This window comes from Hibiscus syriacus, unplaced genomic scaffold (genome assembly GCF_006381635.1).
Source record: "Hibiscus syriacus cultivar Baekdansim isolate YM2019G1 unplaced genomic scaffold, ASM638163v2 tig00000916_pilon, whole genome shotgun sequence".
Lineage (NCBI taxonomy): Eukaryota > Viridiplantae > Streptophyta > Magnoliopsida > Malvales > Malvaceae > Hibiscus > Hibiscus syriacus.
Window position 1 is genome coordinate 2,109,070 of NW_024061833.1, and position 8,263 is coordinate 2,117,332.

General features: G+C 36.2%; 1 pseudogene; it reads left to right on the plus strand.

Annotated features, from left to right (window-relative positions):
- Positions 1–6,011: 6,011 nt before the first annotated feature.
- LOC120117068 lies at positions 6,012–6,511 on the plus strand (annotated as a pseudogene).
- Positions 6,512–8,263: the final 1,752 nt, after the last annotated feature.

Sequence of the window (8,263 nt, forward strand, 5' to 3'; positions counted from 1 at the left end):
TTTTATCTTTTATTTCTTCAATGTTAATTTGGTTGTTCTTAAATTGATTTCAGGATGTTTTGTCATCTAGTCTTCTATATTAATGGGTTTTTTTTCCTATCATGAGCTCTTTTGCGGCGTTTGTATCCAAAAACACCGTTATAGAGCTGACATTTTGCGGCGTTTGTATAAAAAAACGCCGCTAGATATGAGCTTTTGCGGCGTTTGTTTCAAAAATGCCGCTATAGATCTGACTTTTTGCGACATTTTTTTCCAGAAACGCTGCTATAGATATTTACCTTTTGCAGCGTTTTTTTTTTTCAGAAACGCCACTACAAATATCGACTTTTTGCGGCGTTTGTTCTAAAAACGCCGCGATAGATCTGGACCTATTGCGGTGTTTTTTGTTACCAAACGCCACGAATTTTAGCGGCGTTTTTTGTGAATTTTGTCATAAGGTGTTTTTTGCGGTGCTTAAAAACGCCGCTATTGGTTTTTATACTATTTGTTTTTGAAAATTTTAGTCCATCTACTAAAATCTGATCATGTATACTCCTCTAATTCGTAAAATGTCTGTTTCCAGTCCTAAGATGAACTTTTCTGTTAATTCCATCAAATTGGTGTTACTTGTTTTTAAAAAAAATATATATATAATGTGACACAAATTTTGTCATTTTGTCTTCAGGTTGGACAAATTTTTCTAACTAAAAATATAATATTTATCCAACCGTATAAAAAATGTCAAAGTGTATGTATTATCAATATATATTTTAGAAAAAAAGTCACGTCAAATCATTTGATTAAGGAAAGGGTCTAATTGTTCTAACCATCCCCAGAAGGACCAGTCTGGAAAAACGATATCGAGAATTTCATCATCCTTGCAGTAACGAAACAAAGGAGGTGGTGTAGTGGCATTGGGCCCACCGTAGTCGACGGCTCTGATGACAGGCCAGTCAACGCAATCAAACATGAGGTCCAAAGAATTTTCTCCGGGTACTTCCTGTAGACACTAATTTCCGTCCATATTTTTATTTTATACATATATACACATATATATTATATAGTTTGCAAATTGTTTTTGAAAATACATATATAATATATAGTTTAAAACATTTTTGAAAATATGTATATTATATAGTTTTTAAAATATTTTTGAAAATTATATAATATATAGTTTTTGAAAACGTTTTTAAAATATATATAATATATACTTTTGAAAACGTTATGAAAACATTTATATAATATATAATTTTTAAAAACCATTTTGAAAATATATTTTTTGAAAATTATATAATATATAGTTTTTGAAAACGTTTTAAAATATATATAATATATACTTTTGAAAACGTTATGAAAACATTTATATATATATATAGTTTTTTAAAAAAAACATTTTAAAAATTTATATATTATATGTTTTTGAAAACGTTTATATATATATTTATTATTTATTTTTATTTTTAATTTATTTATTTCTCATTTATTTTTGTGCAGGGTCCATGTCTAAGATCTGTCCAAGTCCAGGGTCCAACATTGGGCCTGATCCAGCCCGGTTAGGTTTAGGGTTTTCACAACCCTAACATCAGCCTTGTCACAGCGCCGCATAGGAGGTTCCAGAAGCATGGAGCCAAGCAGTCAACGACCAGCGCACATTCCGGCCGCACCAACGGGACTGAACCATCCCGAGGCGGCCGGTACCATGAACTGGAAGATCGGAACAAGCAACAACCCACATCCCGTTATTTTCGGGAGCCAAACAACCAACACCGGGGTTATAAAAAGCCCCCAGTGAGGCCGACAGGAAAAACCACGAACACAGTTCACCGAACCTCAACAAGATCGGAGTAAACCAAGACTCACGAAAATCATCAGTCACAAAAAAACCCAAGAGCCGGTCACAACAAGGCCAATATTACCAAAACACATCATAAGCCGAAACGTCAGATACAAAAACCCATCAGACACAGTCGAAACCAAAAGAAAAACAACAGCTCACAGTAAACCAAGCACACAGAAAAAAACAAACAGAGAGCCATCACAAACAAATCGGACGAGAATCCACGAGAACAGTAAACGAGAACACAAGAACAAGGCAAAAACAGAAGCATCAACCGTGAAACCAAACCACAATAGCCAACACCAAAACGCCAAAATACAACAAATAAGGAGCAAGCACCGGGTAGACGAAGGGCCGCGCCGGCAAAGGTAAAAGTTGAATGGGTTTTCCTTAGATCTACGCGATTTGGGTTTGGTTACGGTGATTCGGGGCTCGGATCTGACCTAAGGGTAACAAGGGGAACAGTTTGGTGGTTTTGGGTTCTTTCCGGCCGTCGGCAGTGGCGGCCGGACCGACGGAGCAACGACGGTTGACCATCGGCGGTGGCGGCCGAACCTTGGCCGGGTTAGAGAGAGTTGAGAGAACTGATGGTTTTCTCTTTGGGTAGAGAATGAAGAGAATGAAACGAAATTAAGCCTGGTTATGTATATATATATAGCAGGGACCATTATGCAAATAGAAGATTCTTTAATTCTCTCCGTGGTCCCTGGTAGTTTAAATCGCATTTCAATCTGGCCATCACTTGTAATTTCGTCTCTGGATTCTCAATTCATTCAAATTGGTCACCTTTTACACTTTTTATATTTTGTGAATTAACCCTCTAATTTTGTTTTTTTTACAGTTTGGTTTTAGTATCACTTTCAGTGCACAAGGTCCAATTTAATTCATTATGATCCTTTTATTTATTTACCTTATTTTGTTTTTCTAACATTTTTCTAATTTCAAACTTTAACTTTTTTTATCTATTTTTATTATTTTATTTTATTATTGTTATTTCTTTCCCATATTACACTTTTCACTTTTTCCTCTTATTTTATTTACTTTTAAAAGTTAACGTTTTTAATATTCGTTCTAATTATTATTATTTTAATATTATTTTTTTTATTTTTATTTTCCCTATCTTGTTTTCTTCACTTTTTATCTTTTTTATTCTTTTATTTATTTTGACTTTAGTATTTTTTTAAAAATTCTTGCCATTTGATTTATATTCATTTACTTATTTTTTTATTCTTCCTAATTCATTACTTATTTGTTATTTTTTTTTCTCTTAACATCTTCGACTCATTGTTTTCAGAAATTCCAATTGATCAAAGGTAAGTGATTTGCATCGAGTTTTTAAATTTAAATTTAAATTTTAAATTTTCGCAACTAAGACAACCGACAAATTAATTGGTACCGAAAGGGCGGTTCAAGGGTGCTAACCCTTCCTTGACCGTAATCGACTCCCGAACCCGACACGTTTCTGGTACAACGCAGATCAGGTAAGATGGTGTCCGACCCACCTAAATTCATTTTAAAATGGTCGGTGGCGACTCTAACTCAATCAATCCAAGTCGAAGCCCAATTCCGGAGCCCCAACTGAAAGACGGTTCCGACACTTCCTTAACAACTGTAGGATCCCCCACAGCGTAAAAGCATCCCTCGTCTGAAAAGCGTCCTGGTACTTCTCCATGTACGCCGTCCCGTTCACTATAACTAATCTGAAATTAGCAGTCGGTCTAGCTCTCTCCACCATGTCCAGTGTGATCCCCTTGTAGGCCCACGGCCTTAGATCTTCGTGGATCCAACGGAAGTACTCCGGACACGTGGCGTCTACATCGGGATCTTCATATTCGGCTGTTGTCGGGTAGGTTTGGGGCAGGTTCCTGTGAGCTCGTATTCACTGCAGTTGAGTGGGATTTCGATTTGCTGTCGGGGCTTATTGGGGATGGAAGCTCTTGTTTTCGAACTTAGCGAGGATATAAGAGCTAAGCCGCCGACAAGAGTCTAAAGCCGACGGCGCCCGGTTTTTCAAAATTAAAAACGAAATAAATGAGAAATAAATAAAGATAGTGATAAGGTGGGATCACAAAAGCAATTATCCCCACCAAATCCCTACGGCACTAGTAATGAACAATCTTATGTTATGTTCAATTTCACATTTTCACCATATCACCTCTATTGATTAAATCTTTGTATTAACAACTTCAATACTTATACAACCAAAGATTTCAATTATACTTAAAAGGATGATTTACTTATCAGTAAAGATAAATTACTACGGGTAGAAACTCATTTTTGTCTAAATCTATAAAAAAAATTATATTATATTATAATATATTTTATTATTATTATTATTATTATTTTATTTTTATTTTTGTAAGTCCATGTTCAACCCCACCTTCCACTATCCCATTTCCATTCACGTTCTCTCACTCCACTACCCCACCTATTTCACTCCTATCCATTTTTTTCACTACTCGCACTAACTACAAAACAAATCAGTTTTGGGGTGGTTTTTAATATTTAAACAGATTATTCTCATCATTTTCAAAGGGGGCCGTACACACCAGTATTTTGAAAATCGAATCGGATTAGTTAGTTTAATCGGGAATTATTGTCTAGTCCGGTTCAAACTATACCGATTGAATCATTATTAGTGAACCGGCTGAAATCGCTGAACCGTTCGAACCGGATCGATTGAAAACCAGAAAAAACCAGAAAAAACCAGAAATTTTGTTTAAAAAAAAAAAAATTAAACCAAACGACGTCGTTTGTTAAACGAGCCAAGTCGAACTCGAGTATTGCTGAGCTCAACTCAAACTTTAAAAGTAAGCTCAACTCGACTCAAACTCACGAACTAAAAATTATCAAGTTCAACTCGAACTCAAAATATAATATTGAAACTTGAACTCGAAAAGGCTTGAACTCAAAAAAAATTTAGAAGCTCGATTGAAGCCTAAAATTCGAGCTTGATTGAAGTGAAAGAATAGTTCACTCTATGCTCACCAAAAGGCTCCATGATTTTGAATGTCAAATTACCTCTATTATTTATAGAAGTTAATTGGAATGTTCTTCTATGTTTCTTAGCTATGTGAGATTGTTTTGTTCTCATATTTTCTCTTTAGACTTTTGGGATGTTCTTCTATGTTTCTTAGCCATGTGAGATTGTTTTAAAAAAAAAATTAAACCAAACAATATCATTTTGTTATGATTTTTTTAGTCCTAAATTTATTTTTTAATTATAGTTATATAATTATATTTATTATTTAATATGTTTTACCTTAAATATTATGTTGTAGTTAATTTGAATCATTTTGTTTCACATGATTTTATGATTTTTAACTTATATATGTTAATAACTTGCTTTGAATATGACTTGTGATATACAAAATTATTTTTTATTAAATATTTTTGGTATTTTTATTTAATTTTTTAAATAATTATGATGTCGTCCGATTATTTTGACTGATCGAATCGATTCGACCGATTGAACTAATGAACTGATAGTATGACCGATTCGCTAACCGGTTCGATTCTGAAAACCATGGATCACACCTTGCTTAACATATACTAAGTGCAGTTTCATTGGGGTGGGGGGGTTTCCAGTCTCTAAATCTAAGTTGTCTTCAACCTTTGTCTAAACCACCCAATCATCTTTTCCCTCTGACTTCAAATTTCCAGGTTCTTTTCACTTCCTCAGAAACAAGCCAGCATCAATTCCAAGCAATTCAAGCAGAAACTCCAGGAGTTACAAGGACGTAAAATTTATTAACAGGAAGACAGGGATTGTGCATGGATGGTTGTTCCCAGTGGGTTCATGGGCACCAAATATTGACTCACAAAGCATTGCCTCTCAACTCTTCGCAGTTTCTTTGTTTCCGTACAGTGGGTTCTTGTACTTCATCACCAAGTCTAAGTCTGCTGCCAAGCTCACCCTTTTTGGATTCCACTTCTTGCTTGCCTTTGTGGGTGCCACCAGTGGTCTTTGATTGCTGGATGACTACCAGGCAGAACTGATAACCAAATCAAGAACTATTGGAATTCTCATTTGAGCAAGAAAATAAGGGGAAACGAGAACCAAAACAAAGGCTCGAAAGCACAAGAATTGGTGCTCGAGAATTCGAAAGAAACCGAGATGATCTTCATATCGACCGGAAGCGAGGAAGGTACATCAAAGGGAGAAGATACGAGGGCAGCAAACTCATGAATTCTAAATCAGAGTACAACAAGATTTTGTTTTATATATTCTAAAAGTAAGACAAGCGTTCACATCACGGTGGTGGCGAGTGCTAATGCAGTGGATTTCGAGCCAGAGGACGACGATCTCATGAACGAGGACGCCGCCGGCGACGCCTCCCCTCAAGCTGCCATGCCTAAGCTCACTTCTGCCATCACGGGCGGCGCTTCCACCTCTCTTTCTGGCCCTAAGAAGACCAAGGGTCGTGGGTTTCGAGATGAAGATGCCGACCGCCAGTCCCGTGTCGCCTCCCGTGGCTTCGAGTCCCTTAGCACCGATGGTGGCCTCGGTCCCCAGAGATCTATTGAAGGATGGATTATTCTGGTCTGTGGTGTACATGAGTAAGCCCAAGAGGATGATTCGCACAAGGCATTTGGTGAATTTGGTGAGATTAAGAATTTGCATTTGAATTTGGAGAGCCGCATTGGATTTGGTAAGGTAGGCAATATAGTAAATTGGTGTATCTTACTTTATGACCATCAGACTATTGCATAAGTGTAATGTTATATTCTATTTTAGGGGTGGATCACTTTACATTGCATGTTATTTTTTCCATGTACAGTGTATATGTGAAGTATTTTCGCCATCTCTTTCTTCTTCTCTAACATTTTGTTTTTGTTGGTTTATTATATGTTTTTTTCTTTGATTTATTTAATATTTTTTATTTAACATTTTTTTAGAATAATTCTAATCGATCAAAGGTAAGTAATTCAAATTAAATTTTTAAATTTTAATTTTCGCAATTAAGACAACTGATAAATTAATCGGTACCGAAAGGGCAATTCAATGGTGCTAATCATTCATTGACTAAAATCGACTCCCGAACCTAACATATTTCTAGTAACACGCAGATCAGGTAAGATGATGTCTGATCAATCTAAAATTTGTTTTTAAATGATCGGTGGCGAGTCAACTCATTTATTCAAGTCGAAGCCCAATTCCGGGCCCAACCGAAAGATAGTCGCGACAGCTTGGTGACTCCACTGGGGATAGGTAAGTGAGTCAGGCCGAAATTAATTTTCGGTTGTCCTTTTATGCGAAAATAGTAAATTTAAATTTAAATTTATTTATTCGATTCTACTTATTTATCTTTCATTATTTTTTTCAAATAAATAGTTGTATTGACGTTTTTTAATGATTTTATATTTTTCAAAATTTCCATCTCAAGCTCTATACCCGAGCTCCGAACCCTATTTAAGTGGGGGTGAAAGCGACACCTTCGTGAGAATTTATTCTCCGTGCGGGCCTAGCAAGTAACCTTCGGGATTCATATACCTTATGTCTTCGTGTGAATTTATTCACCGTGCGAGCATAAGAGAATGTTTCCTCTCGTGTTTAATTTAGTTCACATAAGCTTATAATGGGTTTAGGGTTAAGGATCTGGCAAGCCCAATGGGACACCAGAAAGGAGAAATTGGGTACCTTTTTTAGAACCTAAACCGAGAGACTACAAGGAGTTAGAGCCCACCCCAAAACCTCATTCCAAACCTAGGCTATTTTGAGTTATTTCCTACTTTACTTTCTGTTCAAAATATACGAGCTAGAGAGATATGTGGTTAGGACTTGTTCAAAATTAACATGTGGGATAGAGATCATATCCGGGTAGGAATAATAAGCATGTGGGGTAGATATCATGTGGGGTAGGATCTTTTATTTTCATTATTGTTTTGATTTACTTCAGTAACTTTTTTCATTTTTTCTATTTTATTTTATTTTCATCTTTTGCATCATCATCCAAAAGATGTGTTGATCTACCAAAAACGTGTTTGTTAAATGTGAATAATCTGCATTAATGGACAAAGGGGTTATAATACAAGAGATGAAAAACTCAGAAGTCCAACTATGGTCAGAGAATACTCAGAATGGACCGGGATTTACACTGTGCACACCAAAAGTCAACTTTTTGTGCTGGCAAAGGTTGCAGGGGCAAGACGAGAAAAAGGTTATTGACCTGGAGAATCCCTTCAAAGACAACAAGAACAAGATGGCGAAACCTTAGGTAAGATGGAGATCATTGCTGACAAATTCAAGAAACAAGCAAACGAACTTCACAATGAAGGGCTACAATGGCGCTTCCATTAAGGAACATGCTCAGCAGAGAGAAAAAGCCGGTGATGCAGTCATTTAAGACTTTTTGGGGCAAGCAGCTCGTCACTTGCACGGCTTAACCTGAGGAGCCGGAACAGTTCGACAGGGCATTCAACCAGCGACAGAAAAAGGCTAAAGAC